General features: G+C 46.5%; 1 non-coding gene across 1 annotated transcript; it reads left to right on the forward strand.

Moving 5' to 3' along the window:
• The first annotated feature begins 21,707 nt into the window (after positions 1 to 21,707).
• LOC116355111 (5.8S ribosomal RNA) lies at positions 21,708 to 21,861 on the forward strand. Its single transcript, XR_004204358.1, has one exon. It is a non-coding gene; the product is annotated as a 5.8S ribosomal RNA (ribosomal RNA).
• Positions 21,862 to 23,022: the final 1,161 nt, after the last annotated feature.

The raw sequence follows: 23,022 nt of genomic DNA on the forward strand, positions 1-23,022 counted from the left end.
TGGTGCAAACTGCATGAGCTGTTCGGACGAGGAGGATTCCTTCCCCCTAAAACCCCCTTTATGGAACAATAGATTGATCCCTATGTTTTTCCAGAATACAACTACGAAACTTTATTAGGGTGACTCTCAAGGGACAATGGAACCTACCTAAGATGTCACCTATTGAACAACTCTGCCATGCAGACCAACCACTGTTCAAGACCATTTCCCGTGTATACGATGCTCTTATCTCAGGACTAACACTGCCTGGGATAGATAAACCCCGACTTAGATGGGAAAAAGATCTGGGTATTGATCTTGATGAGGATCTATGGAGTGACCTATGCAGGGATGGTGTTACATCCACATTGAACTCCAGATACAGACTGATCCAGTTTAATTTCCTCCATCAGCTCTATATCACCCCATCTAGACTGCACAAGTTCAACCCTTGATATCTCCTCCCTATGTTTTAGATGTGGCTCAGATGAAGGAACATTCCTCCATTCCACTTGGCAGTGTTCAAAACTACACGGTTTCTGGCAGGGGGTATGCGATACCATATCCTCAATTCACGGGGTTGCATTCCCTTTAGACCCTGAGATCTGTCTACTGGGTAACTTTACTAACACTAATCTTAGGCAAAGCCATACTATAAAGCTAACAGAAATATTGCTAGCGATTGCCAAGAAATGTATTGCCTTGAAATGGAAATTGGATTCCTCCCTGCCCGTTGCAATGTGGCTATCGGAAGTTAATAGTTGTATCCCTTTGGAGAAAATCACTTCATGCATGAGGAATAAGTTAAAGACATTTTACAGAATTTGGCAACCTTTTGACTATATGGAGAATCTCCCCCCACATCTCATTGATTGAATCTATATAGAATCCTCACATAATGTTTCACACGTAATGTATAATATGTAGCCTACGGCAGGTGATCCAATGTCTCGTTATAGTTTTTTTTTCATTTCTTATTGGATGTTTGTTTATATAATAATTATTATGATTAATTTTGTTACGCTCGTCTGTTACTGTCACTTTGTCCTATCGTTGTCTAATATCACATCAGAATATGACTGTCCATAGGCGACAGCAGAATATGACTGTCTATAGGCGACAGAATATGACTGGAGTCAAAAAACATCAGAATATGACTGTCTAGAGACAACAGCAGAATATGACTGTCTAGAGACAACAGCAGAATATGACTGTCTAGAGACAACAGCAGAATATGACTGTCTAGAGACAACATCAGAATATGACTGTCTAGAGACAACATCAGAATATGACTGTATATAGACATCAGAATATGACTGTATATAGACAACAGCAGAATGTGACTGTATATAGACAACAGCAGAATGTGACTGTATATAGACAACAGCAGAATGTGACTGTATATAGACAACAGCAGAATGTGACTGTATATAGACAACAGCAGAATGTGACTGTATATAGACAACAGCAGAATGTGACTGTATAAGTAGTAGGCCAAAGTAGTAGACCCCATGGTTGCCAACTTGTAGATTAACCCGTTGGTTGGGTTATAGACTCTGTCTGTAGGGTTAGGTATAGTTTTTAGAATGGTTAAGGTTAGGGTAAGGTATAGTTTTTAGAATGCAGCTGGTCTGTATGGGTATACTCGGCGTAGGATCAGGCAAAACCGTCGAGTTGCGTACCTTGTGCAGGTCCGGACCTCAGTTGGTTGCCATGTGTCCCTGTCGAATGGTAAGTCATTGAACTGCCATAGGTTTGAGCAGACAAATACCCAGAAGGCAAGCCCTCTTCACAGCTGTCATGCATCAGCCCTTGGAGTTCCATCCTGCGTTTCGGTAGGTGTATTTTTGTTTTTTTTAGGATCAGGCAAACATCTGGCTTTTGTATCGTACGTCTGCCAGGAGTCATAGTCGATTGCCATGTTCCTTCCCCACCATCTTGGTCGTAGGTGATTCAGTGGTTCGGGTGATAGTGACCAGTGGAGCTACTCCCTTCCAGGATCGTAACGTTTCCAGAGGTATATCCTCTCTAGACAGTGAATTTATTCGTAGTCCAGGTAAAAAGGTTGATCGGTTGTCCAGGCTTAGTGCGGCGGGGAAAGGGGTCCCCCAGTGAAAATTTGTTCTGTGTGATCCAATTCTCCGCCAGACATAATCTGGGCACCCCAGGGATTACAAGGCCGAGGCGATACTCCTGCCGCGGCGCCCGACCCAAAAGGTACCCCAACTCGCTAGGCGGAGCCACGCGCTACTGAACATAATGCCCCGGAGGAGTCCGGTCCATCCATTTCATCCAGTCTTCTTGCTTGGTGTATGGAAGAGCCTAATTACTTAGGGTGTAATCGCCTCGGGGGATTCACCAAGGTCGGGGTCCCAAGAGTAGTTGGAGAAAAAAGGTTCTCGTCCGTCGGGGGTGCTGGTGGGTCTCTAAAAGAAGTATATTTGGAAGGATGGTGGGTTGGTGAGGGTTATTAGTTTGTAATTTTTGTAATTTGTGTTCTATTTTATAGTTTATTTTCGTCAAGGGTCCATGGTCATGGTAACCCCGAGTTCAAGAGACTTGAAAAATAAAACAACATGACTATATATATATATTATTTCAGAATTAAAGTAACTAAAGGTAAGAATTTGAGAGTCCGTGGTCACGGTAACTCTATAGTGCTATAGTGCTAGTAAAGTAGCTAAAGTAAAGTGTTATTTAGGGTCCGTGGTCAAGGTACTCTAAAGGGCATATAAGGGGTCTATTTTTTTGGTCTTAATGACCCCCTATCTTTTGTATGGGATGTGGGGTGTGTAAGGTGCAAGTGCAGTGTGTGTTTGGACGTTCCTCCACAGTACTGATGCCTCAGTGGTGGTCCATTCCGTAGTGGTGGTGTTGGACCTGGAGGGGTTCGGGAGGTCGGCCCTGGTCCGTGGGTCCCGGAGAGTTTGTTTGGTTTCTTCACTGTGGTTTATTTTGGAGGTAGCTGCTGACCAAGGAATTCCTGAGATTTGTTTCCTTTTGAAGGCCAGGATGGGTATGTGAAGAGGGAGTAGTTGTTTGTGCTGGAGTCTTTTTTGGATGAGAGTAGCCACTCGGTAGCTGGGTGAGTTGTAGGTTGTGATGATGGGTATGATATGGTGGTTCCCTTTAGTTAGTCCCATTCGTGTGTGTCCCCCAGTGTTGTTAGATTTTTTTCAACTCCGAGCGGGAGTATCCTCTGATTTTGGTGAGGGCTTTGGAGAGGGTGCGCGTGGCAATTTTGAGGTCTTCGGGTTGGGTGCATATCCTGCGGTACCTCAGAAATTGTGATTTTAAATCAAATCAAATTATGTGTCACATACACATGGTTAGCAGATGTTAATGCGAGTGTAGCGAAATGCTTGTGCATCTAGTTCCGACAATGCAGTAATAACCAACTAGTAATCTAGCTAACAATTCCAAAACTATTACCTTATACACACACACACAAGTAAAGGGATAAAGAATATGTACATAAAGATATATGAATGAGTGATGGTACAGAGCGGCATAGGCAAGATGCAGTAGATGGTATCGAGTACTGTATATACATATGAGATGAGTATGTAAACAAACTGGCATAGTTTAAAGTGGCTAGTGATACATGTATTACATAAAGATGCAGTAGATGATATAGAGTACAATATATACGTATACATATGAGATAAATAATGTAGGGTATGTAAACATTATATTAAGTAGCATTGTTTAAAGTGGCTTGTGATATATTTTACATCAATTCCCATCCATTCCCATTATTAAAGTGGCTGGAGTTGAGTCTGTGTTGGCAGCAGCCACTCACAATGTTAGTGGTGGCTGTTTAACAGTCTGATGGCCTTGAGATAGAAGCTGTTTTTCAGTCTGTCGGTCCCAGCTTTGATGCACCTGTACTGACCTCGCCTTCTGGATGATAGCGGGGTGAACAGGCAGTGGCTCGGGTGGCTGTTGTCCTTGATGATCTTTATGGCCTTCCTGTGACATCAGGTGGTGTAGGTGTCCTGGAGGGCAGGTAGTTTGCCCCCAGTGATGCGTTGTGCAGACCTCACTACCCTCTGGAGAGCCTTACGGTTGTCGGGGGAGCAGTTGCCGTACCAGGCGGTGATACAGCCCGACAGGATGCTCTCGATTGTGCATCTGTAAAAGTTTGTGAGTGCTTTTGGTGACAAGCCGAATTTCTTCAGCCTCCTGAGGTTGAAGAGGCGCTGCTGCGCCTTCTTCACGATGCGGTCTGTGTGGATGGACCAATTCAGTTTGTCTGTGATGTGTAAGCCGAGGAACTTAAAACTTACTACCCTCTCCACTACTGTTCCATCGATGTGGATAGGGGGGGGGGGGGGGGGGGTTGGGGGGGGGTTCCCTCTGCTGTTTCCTGAAGTCCACAATCATCTCCTTAGTTTTGTTGACGTTGAGTGTGAGGTTATTTTCCTGACACCACACTCCGAGGGCCCTCACCTCCTCCCTGTAGGCCGTCTCGTCGTTGTTGGTAATCAAGCCTACCACTGTTGTGTGTTCCGCAAACATGATGATTGAGTTGGAGGCGTGCGTGGCCACGCAGTCGTGGGTGAACAGGGAGTACAGGAGAGGGCTCAGAACGCACCCTTGTGGGGCCCCAGTGTTGAGGATCAGCGGGGTGGAGATTTTGTTACCTACGCTCACCGCCTGGGGGCGGCCCGTCAGGAAGTCCAGTACCCAGTTGCACAGGGCGGGGTCGAGACCCAGGGTCTCGAGCTTGATGACGAGTTGTTGGTACTATGGTGTTAAATGCTGAGCTGTAGTCGATGAAAAGCATTCTCACATAGGTATTCCTCTTGTCCAGATGGGTTAGGGCAGTGTGCAGTGTGGTTGAGATTGCATCGTCTGTGGACCTATTTGGTAGGTCGTGACTGGGCTGGTTTTCTTTTTGTAATCCGTGATTGACTGTAGACCCTGCCACATACCTCTTGTGTCTGAGCCGTTGAATTGTGATTCTACTTTGTCTCTATACTGACGCTTAGCTTGTTTGCCTTGCGGAGGGAATAGCTACACTGTTTGTATTCGGTCATGTTTCCGGTCACCTTGCCCTGATTAAAAGCAGTGGTTTGCGCTTTCAGTTTCACGCGAATACTGCCATCAATCCATGGTTTCTGGTTTGGGAATGTTTTAATCGTTGCTATGGGAACGACATCTTCAACGCACGTTCTAATGAACTCGCTCACCGAATCAGCGTATTCGTCAATGTTGTTGTCTGACGAAATACGAAACATATCCCAGTCCACGTGATGGAAGCAGTCTTGGAGCGTGGAATCAGATCGGTCGGACCAGCGTTGAACAGACCTCAGCGTGGGAGCTTCTTGTTTTAGCTTCTGTCTGTAGGCAGGGAGCAACAAAATGGAGTTGTGCTCAGCTTTTCCGAAAGGAGGGCGGGGGAGGGCCTTATATGCATCGTGGAAGTTAGAATAGCAATGATCCAAGGTTTTACCAGCCCTGGTTGCGCAATCGATATGCTGATATGATTTAGGGAGTCTTGTTTTCAGATTAGCCTTCTAAAATCCCCAGCTACAATGAATGCAGCCTCAGGATATATGGATTTCAGTTGGCAAAGAGTCAAATAAAGTTAGTTCAGAGCCATCGATGTGTCTACTTGGGGGGGAATATATACGGTTGTGATTAATCGAAGAGAATTCACTTGGTAGATAATGCGGTCGACATATGATTGTGAGGAATTCTAAATCAGGTGAACAGAAGGACTTTGAGTTCCTGTATTGTTGTGACCACACCACGTGTAGGTCCTGCTGGTAGAGGGTTGGGGAGTGGAAGTTACCCCAAATCCATGGGATTTTCCTGTGGTGCGGTGTCGTTTGGAGAGAAGGAATCTGTCTGTAGGGGTGGGAGGGTTCGTTGATCGGAGTGATTGGAGTGTTATTCTGGTGTGGGGTGGTTGAGAGGATGTTGAGTTTTTCCACCTGAGATGCTGCATCAGCAATCGGTTGAAGAGCATGCATTTAGTTTTACTTGTATTTAAGAGCAATTGGAGGCCACGGAAGGAGAGTTGTATGGCATTGAAGCTTGCCTGGAGGGTTGTTAACAGTGTCCAAAGAAGGGCTAGAAGTATACAGAATGGTGTCGTCTGCGTAGTGGTGGATCAGAGACTCACCAGCAGCAAGAGCGACATCATTGATGTATACAGAGAAGAGAGTCGGTCCAAGAATTGAACCTTGTGGCACCCCCATAGAGACTGCCAGAGGTCCGGACAGCAGACCCTACGATTTGTGTGCCTCGTCCTCGATGATGTTAATCTCCAACAGGTGTTGTGGGGGTGGTGGTAGTGGTGAGAGTGGTGGTCCTGAGAGTGCAGGTGGATTGGTGGTAAGCATCTGGAAGGTGGGGAGGTTTTTGTCCGTAGCTGCCCATTTGTTTATGGTCTCTTTAATCCCTGCTGATTGGGGAGGATGGTTCTTGTCTTTGTGTGGTACGTGGCTAGCCGAGGATTTCCGTGGCTTAGTTGTAACCCGCTCCTGCTGATTTTCATGACATTCCTCCCTGGTTTGGGTATGGGATCTTTCGATCAGAGGTCACCTTAGCACTTTCCCTCTGCTCCTTTCCCTCAATCACCCTGGTTCAGGGTATGATCTCGGGGTGGGTTAGGAGGGTTTGTGTTTCCCGGCGGGGGCCCTCCCTGTGCCACCCTGGTCAGGGTATGGCTGGGTCTCTGGGTCTCTGGGTGTGGTGGAGGTAAGCCGCTTTTTGTAGGAAGTATCCTTGGTTTTTTGTGTTGGGTTGGGGAAATATTTTTCCCTGGAGTGGTGTGGGGTGATGATTCCCAAAAAGGGGGCGTATTAACCTCCTTCGAGGGGGTATTGTTCCGATGTAAGGCGTCTGTTGGTGTGTGGAGATGGAGAGGGCCTCCTGTTGTGCGTAGCTAGTGTGGCTGCATCATCCTCGTCCTCGCTGTAAGGTTGGCAGTGGTTAAGTGGTGGCTTGAATTGGCTGTTGTCCCTTGTTAGCCAATTACCGTAGAAGTTGGGGAGTGAGTCCCTAATGTCCTGTAGGAGGCGGTCCAGGAGTGGTTCGCTGAGGAGCTTTTGGGCCCAAATGATGCTTAGGTACCAGGCTTCCTGCCAGTCGGGGCATGGTCTGTTGCAGAGTGCGGCGTATCTTTTGGATACTTCCTCCCTGTAGTGCCGTTGTAGGATCTCATGGCTGATTTTTATCCAGAGTGAGGATGCCATACAGAGTGCCGCCAGTGTGGTATCGGATGCTCCTGATGGTGTGAAGGCCGCCATGAGTGTTCTAGCCTTGTGGAGGTAACCAGGAGGTAGGTCGTTATCTGAGAGTTAGAAGCTGATAGTCTCCAGGTGGTCTTGCTCTAATGAGCTTGGAGAGTGTCCGTGCTGTTGTGTTAAGGCTGGAGGGGATTTGTGGTTCCCCGGTTTTGTAACTGGTTGGTGAGACCAGGTTGTCCGAGCGGTTCGGGATGGTGCCCGTAGAGGCCTGCTGTTCTGCTAGGCTCTCAGTACTCGTAGGAGTGGTGCCGAGTATAGGGGTTTCGGTTCTATGGTGCTGTGTGTGTAAAGGTATTGGTCTGGGTTGGGTATGCTGCTCAACCTGATCTGCTTGTTGGGTTCGAGCCGTAGAGTGTCTGGAGATTGGTTTAAGGTGTGTGCCCCAAATGTTAAGCTTCGGTGTGTGATGTCCATCCCTGTATACATGGCGTTTGGGAGTGTCCGGTGGATGTGATGGGGTGGAGGGTTACCTGGAGTAGGGGTAGCTCCTTGGTTTCCACCCACCGTATCTGGTTCCATAACAAGTGGGCCGGTATTCAGTTTGTCTATCCCTGTATGAAGGATTGTTTTTTAGGGTTAGGTTCGATAAATGACAGACGAATCTGATGTGCACTGGCACAGGCAACCCCTTTAGGATAAATGGTAAGACTTGTGTATAACATACTTTAGATGACTAAAAAAGGGCTATAAAAGAAAGCCAAAATCAAAAATTATAATAGGGCTTAGGTTAAGAACCAGAGATTCTAAACTAGGAATAGAGGCCAGGTGCCAAGGTCAGAGCGGTGGTCTAGGAGGAAAGGTTAGGTATGAGGATCTAGGGGTTGAAACAGATGTAGGGAGTCAGGGATTCGGATTAGGTATGGGGGTCTAGGGATTTAAGGTAGGGTTGGGAATTATGGAAAGGATTTAGGAGCTAGGGGTTAAGGTTCTTTCCATCCCCTGTCGTTGTGTCCTGGACCAGCTCCCGTTTGTCTCCAGACCATACTCAAACCGTCCACTGCATGTATGCCAAAATGTAAATACAGTACCGTAGTCTTATTACCTTTAGTCATATGGTATAGATGTTGTTTCAGTCTGACCTGTAGTGCATTCTTCGTGTCTCCTATGTAAATCTTTTGGCACAATTTGCACTTAATTCCATAGATCAAGTTTACAGTGGACAATTCGATCCTCTGTCTTACGAGGGACCCCAGCCCCGAGAAGGCATTAACAATATACTTTGGTCTCCCCAAATATTCATCCAATTTATTAGGTGCATCTTTCATCTGGAAGGCAGAGTGGACCAGACTGTCCCCGAGGTTTTTGTTTCTTCTATACGCTGAGATTACTCTACAATCTACCAGTCCTTCCACCGCTTGTTGAGCCTCCCTGAAATTGGACCTCAAGTTCCTACTAAATCCACTCAAACTCCCAGAGTATGTTGTAACAAATGGTATCAGATTATGTGTTTCCACTGTTTTATTGTATCCCCCTTCCCTGCCAAATAATTCCCGTACTTCTACCTTTATCCCCCTAAGGAAACGTTTGGAATATCCCTGTAGCCCCAAGGCTCTAAAAAGAATGGTTATGGCCTCCTCCACATGCTCACCCGATGTACAGATTCTATTGAACTGGATCAGCTGAGATTTAATAATCCCTCTGAAAGTATGTTTTGGATGATATGCATGCCTTGCTCCAAAAAAGGCAAGTTATCAGTCTCCTTGAAGACGACTTTAGTGGCCAATGATTTAATTAACCCATCAGAAGGTACAAATAAGACCTGAGTGTCCAAAAACTCTAGTTTTTCCTTTTGTATATTGTGGGGGGTTGTAATGGCAGGATGATGTGTAAGAAACCCTCAAAGTCCTGCATAGAACTCAACCAAATTCCAAAGATGTCATCCAAATATCTGAGATATAGAAAAGGAAGGATCTGGCATTTAAGAAAAGCTGTCTCTTCCCATAAACACATGTATAAATTGGCAAAGGCAGGAGCAAATGTCTTACCCATAGCAGTCCCATGGATCTGAAGATAAAACACATCATTAAAATTGAAATCGTTCCTTAAGAGACTCAACTCCAACAGATCTAAGATTTCCTTGTCCGGGCGCTGAGGGTCAGGAAACCTGTCAAATGCCTGTTTTATCGCCCGCAGTCCCAAAGAGGATTCAATGTTTGTATATAACGAGTTAATATCTATTGAAAATAAGAACGCCCCTAGTGGTAGTTCGAGGCCTTTAAGTTTGTCAACAAAATCATATGTATCCTTAACATAAGAAGCGTGCTTCTGGGATAACGGATTAATAAAATAATCAATATATTCAGCAATTCAATACGATTCTGATCCACAGTCACTAACAATTGGGCGGGCACTAGGGATCTGAAAGGGCACAGACCACTCTTCCAAAGGTTTATGAATTTTTGGAAGAAGATAGAATTGTCTTGGTACCTCGGGACCCAACAGGTAAGTATATTGCTTGGAAGAAATACACTTCTTTTCAAGTAATTCCACCAATATCCTCTTAATCATTTATTGAGTTTCAGATTGAATAGTGGTCTAATGGGACATCATTTTTCACATTATTCAATTGCCTGGTAGCCTCCAACAAATACTGTACTCTGTCCATGATTACAATCTGTGATCCTTTATCCGCAGGTTTAATGACTATACTCTGATTGGACCAAAACGATTTAATAGTATCTAGCTCCAATTGCGTATTATTCCCCCTGGTGACTGGACCAGGTCGGAACCTCCTAAATGCATCCAGATCCTTCCTGATCAACGTCTGAATGGATGGAGATATAGATTGTACTCTAGGTTCCCAAAAAGAGGGATCTGTAAATGGCACAAAGGGAATGTCAGTTACATAATTAAAAGTGATCCAACAATTTTAGTCTCCTATGGTATAGGTGAAGGTCCCTACGAAGCTCCATCCTATCCATTATTTGGGGGGTGGGGATAAAAGACAATCCCCGTTCCAATATCTTTCTTTCCATCTCAGAAAGCCTATATGAGTGTGAAAGATTAGTGATATTTGAATGTGGAGCTGTAGCAGGGCACTGTTCCCCCCTTACATGTTTAAATTATCCAGCCAATAGTTAAAGATGATATTTCCTGCTTCAGATGTCCAGTAGGGTCACGTGGCAGTGTATGGAACCTAAGTTTGCTAATCTCAGGTAAGTAGTTACATTGCTCTAGGATCTTTTGATTAAGTTGATCCAAGAGTAACTGTTGCTTTTTTTCCAATCTGAGTAGTTGATAATTGGCACGTAGAGTATTGCATTGGGAAATGTACTTTCCGCCATTTTCAAAAGTTGTTGTAGTTGCTTCCAGGAGGTCAATGCCAGCTGTTTCAGAAGGCAGTTGTTTAAACCCCCCAATAGAACCACCTTCTCCACTGTTGGGTGTTGTTCTAATTTTTCTACTACCCCTTTTAGATGGTGGAATGTGTCCCAGGGAAGCTGTCTGCTTGCACACTGGGTTCAACAAACCTAGGTATCCGTGAGATATTAGAATCTCCAATTATAACAATTGTTTTTCTAATTGTAAATTCCCAATCCCAAATTTTCCTGATAGAATTTGGGTGCCTAATTGGTTCAAAGCAGGTGGATATAAGCTTCCTGACAGGTAGATTAATCACTGGGATGGAGGAAGGGACCTCCGGGTGCACCTCAGCTGGGGCTAATCCCACTATTCTACTCTTACCCTGACCAAGAGGCGGAGTCCCCGAAGAGAGTAGCAGCAGGAGGACCGGAGCGGGAGCAATGCGGGACCCCCCCAGGGGGCTCAGACAAGCGCGTAATCAGAGAACATTCGGTTTTGTCGCCACTTATCATCATATGTTCATCCCCCCCTCGGGTCCCAAGGGCAGTCCTCCACGGTTCCCGCTCCCCTCCAACTCCGGAGTCCTCCTGGCCAGAGTCAGATAAAGAGGTAATAGTATTACTACATTGCAGGACAACATTACTGTATAAAGACCTCTTAGGACTATGAACAAGAGCAGACCTCGCCTGTGTTTGCTTCCAGATATCAGCCCCCCCTGGCGCTAACTCTGTGGTCAATGGATCTCCAGCAAGTACTTGGGGTCTAGGGGAATACGTTTCAGCCGTAACTGAAATAGTTTGCCCCACCCATTTCACTGGATCCAGCTCTAGGCTGAGAGGTCGGGAGACCTGAGGGAGCCCATATTTAGGCCCACTATGGACTAACCCACTTGCCGGACTGCTATTTCCCACCCCGTCCACATTACTGGGAGCTGGAGACAGGACCCCTGACAAGGGTGGAAAGTCTTCCATAGTCAATTGGCCTGGGCCTACCACCTCACTGGCACCAGTGCTGGCCTTGGGAAGCATAGCCTTTAATGTTGCCACTGATGACTGAGTAAACTTGCGTCTATCTGGTCCTTGCCCAAGCAACAGCTCGCTCAAAGGAATTAGTATCAAGTCTCCCCATCTCCAGTAACCCCGCTGCCAGGACTGAATCATAATGATCCACCAAGATACACATATTGGTGTCCATCCAGTGGTCCGTATTTTCCTTCACCAGTGCCAGAGTGCTTGAGTTAGGTGAGGAAGGTTTAATAAAAGCTGTAAGTCTAACAACCTGTTTCATCATGCCAGGTGGGAAAGACCTAGTCCTTTGTAATTCTGCTAAAATTTCTGCATGATAGATGGCTTGTAATAATTTTAAATACTGCTTAGTCAATTTAGGGTCGAAAGAGGTTTTAAGAGTGTCTGATCTTAAGGTGGGTGTATTCTCCCCCAAAGCTATAGAATGAGCCAGAGGCCCAAACCTGTCGCTTCTGGGAAGCGTCATCCTCTGCCACCATAAACAATGACCGCAATCAGAAATGTTATCCCAGCTGAGTCTCCACTACACCATTGGCTGTTAAAAAATCAAGGACATAGGGGAAGAAAAAATATTGTAACAAAAAAAATAACATTGTGAAAAAAGAAGATATAAATCCAAGAAACAACAAGACATAAAAACAATTAAAATCATGAGGTTCCCTTGAGCAATTGCAGAAGTCGATGTGGTGAGATTCATTCAAACATAAATTGACAATAGTCGCACCAGTATATCCCGAGTACGGGAATTCCTCCGCATTATGTAAGAGGGCAAGGCCGATGAAGGATTGTGTTTTCTGGATAACTACAGACGTGTGTCTGAGTGGTATGGCCAATGTGACGACCGTGGTTTGGCACCATCCACGTTAAAAATGTACCGAGCCGATGTTCGAGGTTTCCTGAATTATCTTATTCAGTTCCGGCCAAATGGTCTGCAAGCTAAGGTCTGCTTGGCGAAGATGGACAGGGATTCGCGGCAGAGCCAGGCAACACACGGGGCAAAATTTTGCAAATGCTGCAGGGACGAGGTGCTCAGCGCTGCGGAGTTAAAACGCTTTGTTGAGCTAAGCAATCAAGCCATTCCTTCAGTTCTCAGTAGGCTGGAGGTCCGAGCCACCTGCTCTGACAGGCGTAGGTTTGCAGCTCTCATGTCCAGCCGGTTGGCCATATTTAATGGCACTCGACGATCCCCAGTCACCATGTTCAGTGAGAGGGATTTTACTGAAGTAACCCCGGAAGGTGGGGGTTATCAGATGTGCGTAGCGAGCCACAAAACAAACTATAGCTTCGGGGAGTGCAGAATTGTTATATGTGAGGAGAAATACACTTGGCTTAAACGATTCCATCAGATCAGGCCTCATCTGAGTGGAATGACCTCAGACACAGAACTCTTCTTTTTCACATCCCGCGGTCAACCGTACGGTAATCTCTGAGTATGTGGGCCAGATATTTGCAGAGTTCGGTAAAGTGACCTTCGGTACAATTCGACGAAGTGTTGCCACATTGAACTTTAACCAAGGGTCGGTTACAGACCGGGGAACTGTGGCTGAACATATGTGTCACTCTCTGGAAACGCAGGCACGGCACTACCGGTACCATAATTTGCCCCAAAACGCCAGCCGGGCTCGGACACTGATTGAGGGACAAATCAATCCATGATTATTTGTTTGAAATTCACCCTTGTATTTGTGTCATTATGCATTAAAATGATATTTTTTTTAATTAATTTTGGGTTACCAGGTGCAGATATCCAATCACCAGTTGCACATAAAACATGAGATGTGTGGACATAAGTTTTTCTGAACTTTTTTTGAAACCTCCATAGATTGACCTTTGGCGCCCTCCAGTGACTTTTCCCCAGCAGTGGAGTTCTCCCATAGCAGGCATGAATATTAGGAAGCCAGGTCAATGCATTTAGAACCGTATTTCTCTTTTTGGGTTACCAGGTGCCTATTTTCAATCACCAGGTGCACAGAGGTCATTACTAACCCGTTTTTCAAAAATTATGTTAAACCTTCCATAAATCACTCAGGCCGGCCCCCATTGATAAAGGGCCGTAGTAGGGTACTCCCATAAAGGACATGGAGATCTGAAACACCAGTAAATGCATTTAGAACCGTGTTTCATTTTAGGTTACCAGGTGCCTATTTTCAATCACCAAGTGCACGGCAGTGAAAAGTGGAGACTGTCATTTTTTTTGACCGATTTCTGTAATTTTCTAAAAATGATTAAAAATACTTCCCGAGGGGCTAGAGGTCCTAAATTTCGGATCGTACCATCTCTCGTGATGGGCAACAATTACACCATGTTTTAAAAAGTTCGCATCCACAGGCACCTATGCGCCCTGTAACATGCACATTTTTTCCAAACCTTAAAACACGATTTCTTATTCAAATGTTTTATACAAAAACGGTTTTTAATTCAATGGAAATGCTCATCTATGTGTGCCCTTTCGTGCAAAAAAAACCTCATCCAGATTGGAGGTGTACTTTTTGAGTTACTCAAGTTTGGTGTATCGGAATTTGACCTACAATGGCGGGGCACACAGAAGCTCTGCGAGGTTCACGGTTTATGCCGATAATTTGGCCTGTCCGTTGATTACACACTCAGTGGCGGGTCGACCAGACAGGTACCGGCGTGAAAACAGAAACCTGGTTTTTGACAACAAGACTTCCATGTCCTAGAGAGACAGGGGTGGTGCCAAACTGCTTAGCCTGGATAGAAAATGAGTAATGGACACTTTTGAGGGATGTGAGCCCCTCGGAACCATGGTACTTTGGACCTTTTCCGCTGGCGACCGATTTAGTGGTTTGACCAGCCCCTTCGGCGCCCGATTTGTCCTAACTTTTGATCCATGTTTCCCAGCTTGGTGGTGGGTTAGGTTTTGAATATAATTGTGTTTCATTTCAACTAGTTAGTTTTACGGTGCACAGGCCTACCTCCTGTTTATCCCGCCCATTTCTGATGATCTGATATATTAGGTGTAGTACTTAAAAAGGCCCGTAGATGTCCTCCTAGGATCATAAATGAAACTGAGGTAAGTTCCAAATTGCCTCTTTTTCTGGGTGGCAGTGCAGAAGTCGATGTGGTGAGAGATTCATTCAACCATAGTGTTGTTAAATATGAACATAAACGCCATATTGTGCATTTAAATGGTTTTATTGTTTTGTTAAAGGAAAGGAAAAACCTAAAAGAGGAAGTACCAGACTAAAACCAAACAAACCATAAATATATAGAGAGTAAAATAAAATATGAAAAAAAACATGTTCTTCTCCATTCCATTTTCCTGTCTGTTAAAACCCATTTTCTAAAACCTCTCGTTCAGGCCATTTGGCGTTATTGTCTGTAGGTGCTGGATCCACTCCCGTTCTACCTTCTTTCGCTGCCCACAGGTCCAGCCTATATGTGACTGTAACCCTGATATGGTAAGGTGAGATATGGGGTGCTCCTGGAAGTGGGTTATGAGTTCCGTTTGTAGGTGTGCCCTTTTAATGTTATACAGGTGTTGTTTGAGTCTGGTTTCTATGGTGTGTTTGGTTTCTCCAATGTATTGTTTATTGCAAAGTGTACATGTAATGATATAAATGGTGTTGTGTGTTCAATGAATAGGATTCTTGTACTGGTGCTGATGTGTGGCTGTTTATATTTGTAATGAACTTTCTGTCGAAAATGGAAATTGTGAGGTTTGAGGTCTTGTGGTGGCTTACTACTGAATCTTGCTTTGGTGAGGAGGTCTTTTAAATGTTTGTTCTTTCTAAATGCTGAAATTATTCTGTATGGTTTGAGTGGTATGTAAGTGTGCTGAACTGTAGAGAAGTTGTGTTTGATTGATGTAGGGATCTAATTCTATGTGAAAATGTGGTTACTAGGGGGGTGATAATTGTCTGTTGATTGAGTATTGATGACAAGGGAGAAGAGACAGATGAAGTGTTTTGGTTTAGTGATTGGTGCAGATCACTTTCCATAGGGGAGTCAGGATTAGGGTGAGGGAGGGAGATAGGGATTAAGTTAGGATGAGAACCCTGGTTAGGGTAATGGTACACATTAGGGTTAGGCATGGGGTTAAGGGAAAGGTTGTGGTTAAGGTTAGGCGTGGGGTTAAGGGAAAGGTTAAGGTTAGGCGTGGGGTTAAGGGAAAGGTTAAGGTTAGGTGTGAGGTTTGGGGAGGGGTTAAGGTTAGGAGTAGGATTGAGGTTAAGGTTAAGGTTAGGGGTTTAGGATGATTTGCTGTGGTCTGTGAGTGTTGGATGAATGGGAGGGAGGGCGGCCAATGTGGTGTTTTTAATGGTTCTTAAAAGTCTTTTTGAATATCCTCTTCTTCTAAGTGCATTGAATAGTGTATTTATTGCATAATCCAGGTCTTGCTTGCAAGATGATATCCTGTAGAACCGTATGATTTGTGATTTTATTATTCCCTTAAATGTATGTTTAGGATGGTAACTGTGTTTATGAAGTAAAGCATGTGTGTCTGTTGGTTTGAAGTAAACTCTAGTGTGTAGTGTTTTCTGTGATTGATTGTTATTACTGAAAAAAACTGTTGTATCTAAGAAGTTGACTTCTTGCGGATGAATTGTGTATTTAACCTTAATGGATGGATGATGACCGTTGAGAATGTTTATAAAATCTGTGAATAACTGGATGTCGTGGGGCCAGGCTCCTATTATGTCATCTAAAAAGCGGTAATAAAAAGTGGGTTGATATGGACACTTGGCCAGTGCCTCTCTCTCCCATTCAGCCATTTATATATTGACGTAAGCAGGCGCAAATTTTTTGCCCACAGCTGTTCCTTCCACCTGCAGGTAATAGTGATCATTGAATAAAAAGTCATTGCTAGGCAGGCTGATATCTAATAATTGTAATATTTCTTTGTCCGGTCTAGTGTTGTCTGGGTATCTCTTAAAGATATTTCTAATTGCTTGTATTCCTGTTGCTGTATTTATGTTGGTGTATAGGCTATCAATATCTATCGTGAATATGTGTGTGTGGGAGGGAACAACTATGGGTCCAATCCTCTCCATGAAGTGGTAAGTGTCCCTGAGAAAGCTGGGGATGCCTGGTGGAGAGAGGGTTAGGGTTAGGGTTAGGGTTAGGGTTAGGGTTAGGGTTGGGGTTGGGGTTGGGGTTGGGGTTAGGGTTAGGGTTTAGGGTTAGGGTTAGGGTTAGGGTTAGGGTTAGGGTTAGGTGTTTGTTTGAGCAAACAGAGAGACACGGAGGAAGGCAGGAGAGAGAAGCTATGAGTAGCAGACCAAGACGCGACTGTGGACTTTGTTGTAAACAGAATATAGTGCGGCTAGATCGACATTTGAAGTCTGTACATGCACTTAAGTTCGGTACTATGGAATGGACGAATGCTATGCAATTTAGCCGGTTTTCGACTGAGAGACAGCAGCCCGAATCAGTGCTTGAACCGCGGCCGGAGGACCCTGTGATTTTGCAGCAGCTGGTGGACGAGGGTGAGCAGCAGCTAGTGGACGAGGGTGAGCAGCAGCAGCTGGTGGCCGAGGGGGATCAGACGGCAGGTTCTTCGGCGGCGGTGCAGCCAACCAGTCAGGTCCGTAGTGAACTGTGCTCGGAACCGAGGGAGCAAGGCTGCGTCGTGGCGACTTCTACTGAGAGCGAGAGTGATGAAGACGGCGGTGTGCCATCCCGAATGCAGGTTTGGAGTAATGCAATTTTGACTCAGTATGAACACTATATTGTGGGTACAGCCCCTTCAGTTAAACGAATTGACAATAGTCGCACCAGTATGTCCCGAGTACGGGAATTCCTCCGCATTATGTCGGAGGACAAGGCCAATGAAGGACTGTGTTTTCTGGATAACTACAGACGTGTGTCTGTGTGGTATGCTCAATGTGACGGCCGTGGTTTGGCACCATCCACCTTAAAAATGTACCGAGCTGATGTTAGAGGTTTCCTCAATTATCTTATTCAGTTCCGGCCAAATGGTATGCAAGCTAAGGTCGTTGCAATTCGAAAGATGTTACTGTGCTTGGCGAAGATGGACAGGGACTCGCGGCAGAGCCAGGCAACGCATAGGGCAAAATTCCGCCAACGCTGCAGGGACGAGGTGCTCAGCGCTGCGGAGTTAAAACGCTTTGTTGAGCTAAGCAATCGAGCCATTCCTTCAGTTCTCAGTAGGCTGGAGGAACGTGCCACATGCTCTGACAGGCGTAGGTTTGCAGCTCTCATGTCCAGCCGGTTGGCCATATTTAATGGCACTCGACGATCCCCAGTCACAATGTTTAGTGTGACTGATTTCAGTGAAATAACCCCTGAAGGTGGGGGTTATCAGATGTCTATAGCTTCCCACAAAACTAACTATAGCTTCGGGGAGTGCAGAATTGTTCTATGTCAGGAGGAATACACTTGGCTTCAACGATTCCATAAAATCAGGCCTCATCTGAGTGGATTGACCTCAGACACAGAACTGTTCTTTTTCACATCCTGCGGTCAACCCTACGGTAATCTGTGTGAGTATGTGGGGCAAATCTTTGAAGAGTTTGGCATTGGAAGTAAAGTGACCTTTGGTACAATTCGACGCAGTGTTGCCACGTTGAACTTTAACCAAGGCTCAGTTACAGACCGGGGAACTGTTGCTGACCATATGTGTCACTCTCTGGAAACCCAGGCACGTCACTACAGGTACCATAATCTGCCCAAAAATGCCAGCCGGGCCCGGGCACTGATTGAGGGTCAAATCAATCAATGATTAACTGATTAAATAAAGCATATTTGTTTGAAATTCACCCTTGTATTTGTGTCATTATGCATTAAAATGATTAAAAATGTGTTTAATCCGCATCCACAAAAATATGTGAAAGTGTCCATAAATAATTTAATTTTTGGGTTACCGGGTGCACGGGTCTATTTTGGGTTACCAGATGCACGTTTTCAATCACCAGGTGCACGGGTCTATTTCCTCCTCCAGCACTTGGCTAACAGTCCATAAAGCACCCAGGACGGCCCTGAGTGAAAGAGGGCCGTAGTAGGGTGCTCCTATAGTGGGCATTAAAATCAGAATGACCGTTAAATGCATTTATGACCATATTTGTGTTTTTGGGTTACCAGATGCACGGTTTCAATCACCAGGTGCACGGCTCTATTTCCTCCTCCAGCACTTGTCAAACAGTCCATAAAGCACCCAGGACGGCCCTGAGTGAAAGAGGGCCGTAGTAGGGTGCTCCTATAGTGGGCATTAAAATCAGAATGACCGTTAAATGCATTTATGACCATATTTGTGTTTTTGGGTTACCGCTTCTATAGCAATCAGTATCCATCGTGATATTTTAAACAGCCAATAAAGCACTCATCGGTATTTTTCATAAAATGATTAAAAATACTTCCCGAGGGGCTAGAGGTCCCAAATTTCGTCTCATACCCTCTCTCTCAATGGGCAACAAGTAGAGCATGTCAAAAACAAATTGCCCTAACAGGCACCTATGTTTCCGGTAACATTCACTATTTTCCCAAAACTTAAAACGCAATTTTCTATTAAAATGTTCTATACAAAAACGGTTCTAATTAAAAGTAAATTATCGTCTATTTGTGCCCTTTCGTTTAAAAAAAACCCCATCCAGATTGGATATGTACTTTTTGATTTATTCACGTTTTGGTGTACCGGCATATAGCCCATATAGCCCAAGATGGCTGTAACCGGACAGTATTTTAATATTTAGGTTCCCAGGTGCACATTTTCAATCACCAGGTGCACGGAGGTATAGGGTCCCCCATGGATAAAGGTCCGTATTAGGGTGGTCCCAAGCGGGCATTCATTTTTTGTAACACCGCTAATGTAATTTTTGGGTTACCAGATGCACGTTTTCAATCACCAGGTGCACGGCTGTGAAAAGTGTGGACTCTGCCATTTTTCCGACCAATTTCTGTAATTTTCAGAAAATGATTAAAAATACTTCCCGAAGAGCTAGAGGTCCCAAATTTCGTCTCATACCCTCTCTCGTGATGGGCAACAATTGCATCATATCAAAAACATTTCGCATTCACAGGCACCTATGTTTCCTGTAACATTCACTTTTTTCCCAAAACTTAAAACACGATTTTCTATTAAAATGTTTTCTACAAAAACGGTTTTAATTCCATGTAAATGCTCGTCTATATGTGCCCTTTCGTTTAAAATAAACCCCATCCAGATTGGATGTGTACTTTTTGATTTATTCACGTTTTGTGTTTAACAGAATTTTACCCCCAATTGCGGGATACACATAAACCCAGTGAGGTTCCGAGATTACATCGATAAATTGGCCTGAACGTCAATTACACACTTGGGGGTGGGTCGACCAGACAGGTACCGGCGCGAAATCAGAAACCTGGTTTTTGACAACAAGACTTCCATGTCCTAGAGAGACGGGGGTGGTGTCAAACTGATCAGGCCGAATAGAAAATAAGTACTGGGTACTTTTGAGGGATGTGAGCCCCTCGTAACCATGGTAATTTGGACATTTTCCGCCGGCGTCCGATTTAGTGGTTGGAACAGACCCTTCGGCGTCCGATTTATCCTAACTTTTGAGCCACGTTTCCCAGCTTGGTGATGGGAGGATATTGAGCTCTGCCCCGGCAGTTGCTCTATCCCAGCTATTACCTTGTGGGTTTGGTTCATCAATGACCATGGTTCTGGTCCAATGAAGGTGCCTGTCCCTTCGGCGACCGATTGGTGGTTGTTTAGTCCCGGTGAGGGCTAGCTCTCCAGTCCAGTCCCATACTTGTTTCACGGTGCGTCTCCATGGTTGTCCTCTGTTGTCCAGGGAGTTTAATTTCCTCTGACTGATTTGCATTCGTTTTCCACCTGGGAGGGACTCTATCGGCCGGCCTTTGGCTGGTGTTCTGATGGATGTTCCCTCCCGACCCAAGTGGATTTGCCTCTATCGGGGGAGCCCCTTTCGGAATTTTGGTCCCCTAATTTCGATACACTCCAGCCGCGCAACGTTCGTGCGATTTCGAGCCGAACTGTCTGACCAAGTGGCCCTCCATTGGTGTTCCGGTGCGGGGAGTGGCACACTCAGGCTGCGAAGCATGTGGTGATGGTCATCCCGTAACGCATCGGCACCAAAAACACGTATTCTCAAACCCTGTCTTCAAATGTGGACCTACCCGGTTGACCCAAGCGGTCTGTCTGAGGCCGGGCAGCGTCCGGGAAACCAAAGTATTTGGGTTCCGGGGAGTATGGTTGCAAAGCTGAAATTTAAAGGAATTGACGGAAGGGCACCACCAGGAGTGGGGCCTGCGGCTTAATTTGACTCAACACCGAAAACCTCACCCAGGCCGGACGGGATTGACAGGTTGAAAGCGGATCACACACTGAGCGGATCAGCGTGTGTCTACCCTTCACAGAGAGGAATTCCCAGTAAGCGCGGGTCATAAGCTCCGGTCCCTGCCCTTTGTACACACCGCCCGTCACTACTACCGATTGGAGAGGTCCTCGGATCGGCCCCGCTGAGGTCGGTCACGGCCCTGGCGGAGCGCCGAGAAGACGATCAATCTTGACTATCTAGAGGAAGTAAAAGTCGTAACAAGGTTTCCGTAGGTGAACCTGCGGAAGGATCATTAACGGGTTGCCAGCCGCCGGCATGGGGCTGAGCGCCGAAAATCCAGCTATGCTGCGGGTTGGGTAGGGTAGGGGGCTCACGCCTCCCGCCTCTCTCTTCTCCCGGCGCGGGTGTCATCGGTCCTAGCCCGCTTCCCCGCATTCCCCCCTTTGCCTGGGATGTGCCCGACTGGCTCCATCCCCTTTCCCCATTAGCCACGGTTGCATGACTCACCTATGGGCGGGTGGAGAGGCCGCTACCGAAGGGGACTGGGGGTGTCCGGTGAACCGGGACTTCCCAAAATGGTCTAACACTGATGTAAGCGGCTTGAGTATCGCCCCGTATCCTCGCGCGGCACTGGGAACCCAGTCAACTTCTCTGCGCCCCGGCGTAGGTGGGGGTTCAATGTCTGCGCGGCTTCCCTGGCGCTTCGGCGACGAGGACGCAAGCGCAGCTCCCGGAAGCCTCCCTATTCTTAAACCTTTGTCTTTGAACTTATGGCCTGGCGCTCTGGCGAAGTGCGGGTGGAGGAAAGGAGGGTAACCTCCCCATCTCTGCCCGGCCTCTGGCCTCTGCGTGCGTAATGAGAAAAACAAGAGTACAACTCTTAGCGGTGGATCACTCGGCTCATGCGTCGATGAAGAACGCAGCTAGCTGCGAGAACTAATGTGAATTGCAGGACACATTGATCATTGACACTTCGAACGCACTTTGCGGCCCCATGTTCCTCCTGGGGCTACGCCTGTCTGAGGGTCGCTTTGTCATCAATCGGAACCTCTGGGTTTCCGCAGCTGGGGCAGCTGGGGCAGTCATGTGGTGTATAGAAGACCGCTTTGCCCAGTGTCGATCGGGGGCCTGAGTCCTTCTGATCGAGGCTCAGCCCGTGGACGGTGTGAGGCCGGTAACGGAAGGGAGTCGGGTTCAGATCCCCGAATTTGGAGTGGCGGAGATGGGCGCCGCGAGGCGTCCAGTGCGGTAATGTGACCGATCCCGGAGAAGCTGGCGGGAGCCCCGGGGAGAGTTCAGGGGCGCCCTGGAATGGGTTCGCCCCGAGAGAGGGGCCCAAGCCCTGGAAAGCGTCGCGTTCCCAGCGGCGTCCGGTGAGCTCTCGCTGGCCATTCAAAATCCGGGGGAGAGGGTGTAAGCAGGCACTCGATCCAATCTTTTTTTGGGACGGAAGGCGTCTTCCTCCACCTCCCCTCTTCAGTACAAATGGGTCACCAGGTGCACATAGAAGCACCAGGAGTCAGAGTCCAGATGCCCAGAGAGAGAGTGGGCAATCGGACTAAGGAAGGTGGGTACAGGTAGAAAAGTACCACCGGCACCCGGTAACCCAAAACGGACGTCGTGCACCCGGTAACCCAAAGACCCAAGAGAGAGTGGGCAAGTCAGAGTCCGATAGCCCAAAAAGAGAGTGGGCAATCGGACTAAGGAAGGTGGGTACAGGTAGAAAAGTACCACCGGCACCCGGTAACCCAAAACGGACGTTGTGCACCCGGTAACCCAAAGACCCAAGAGAGAGTGGGCAAGTCAGAGTCCGATAGCCCAAAAAGAGAGTGGGCAATCGGACTAAGGAAGGTGGGTACCAGGTAGAAAAGTACCATCGGTACCTGGTAACCCAAAACGGACGTCGTGCACCCGGTAACCCAAAGACCCAAGAGAGAGTGGGCAAGTCAGAGTCCGATAGCCCAAAAAGAGAGTGGGCAATCGGACTAAGGAAGGTGGGTACAGGTAGAAAAGTACCACCGGCACCCGGTAACCCAAAACGGACGTCGTGCACCCGGTAACCCAAAGACCCAAGAGAGAGTGGGCAAGTCAGAGTCCGATAGCCCAAAAAGAGAGTGGGCAATCGGACTAAGGAAGGTGGGTACCAGGTAGAAAAGTACCATCGGTACCTGGTAACCCAAAACGGACGTC

Source organism: Oncorhynchus kisutch, linkage group LG19 (assembly GCF_002021735.2).
Source record: "Oncorhynchus kisutch isolate 150728-3 linkage group LG19, Okis_V2, whole genome shotgun sequence".
NCBI lineage: Eukaryota > Metazoa > Chordata > Actinopteri > Salmoniformes > Salmonidae > Oncorhynchus > Oncorhynchus kisutch.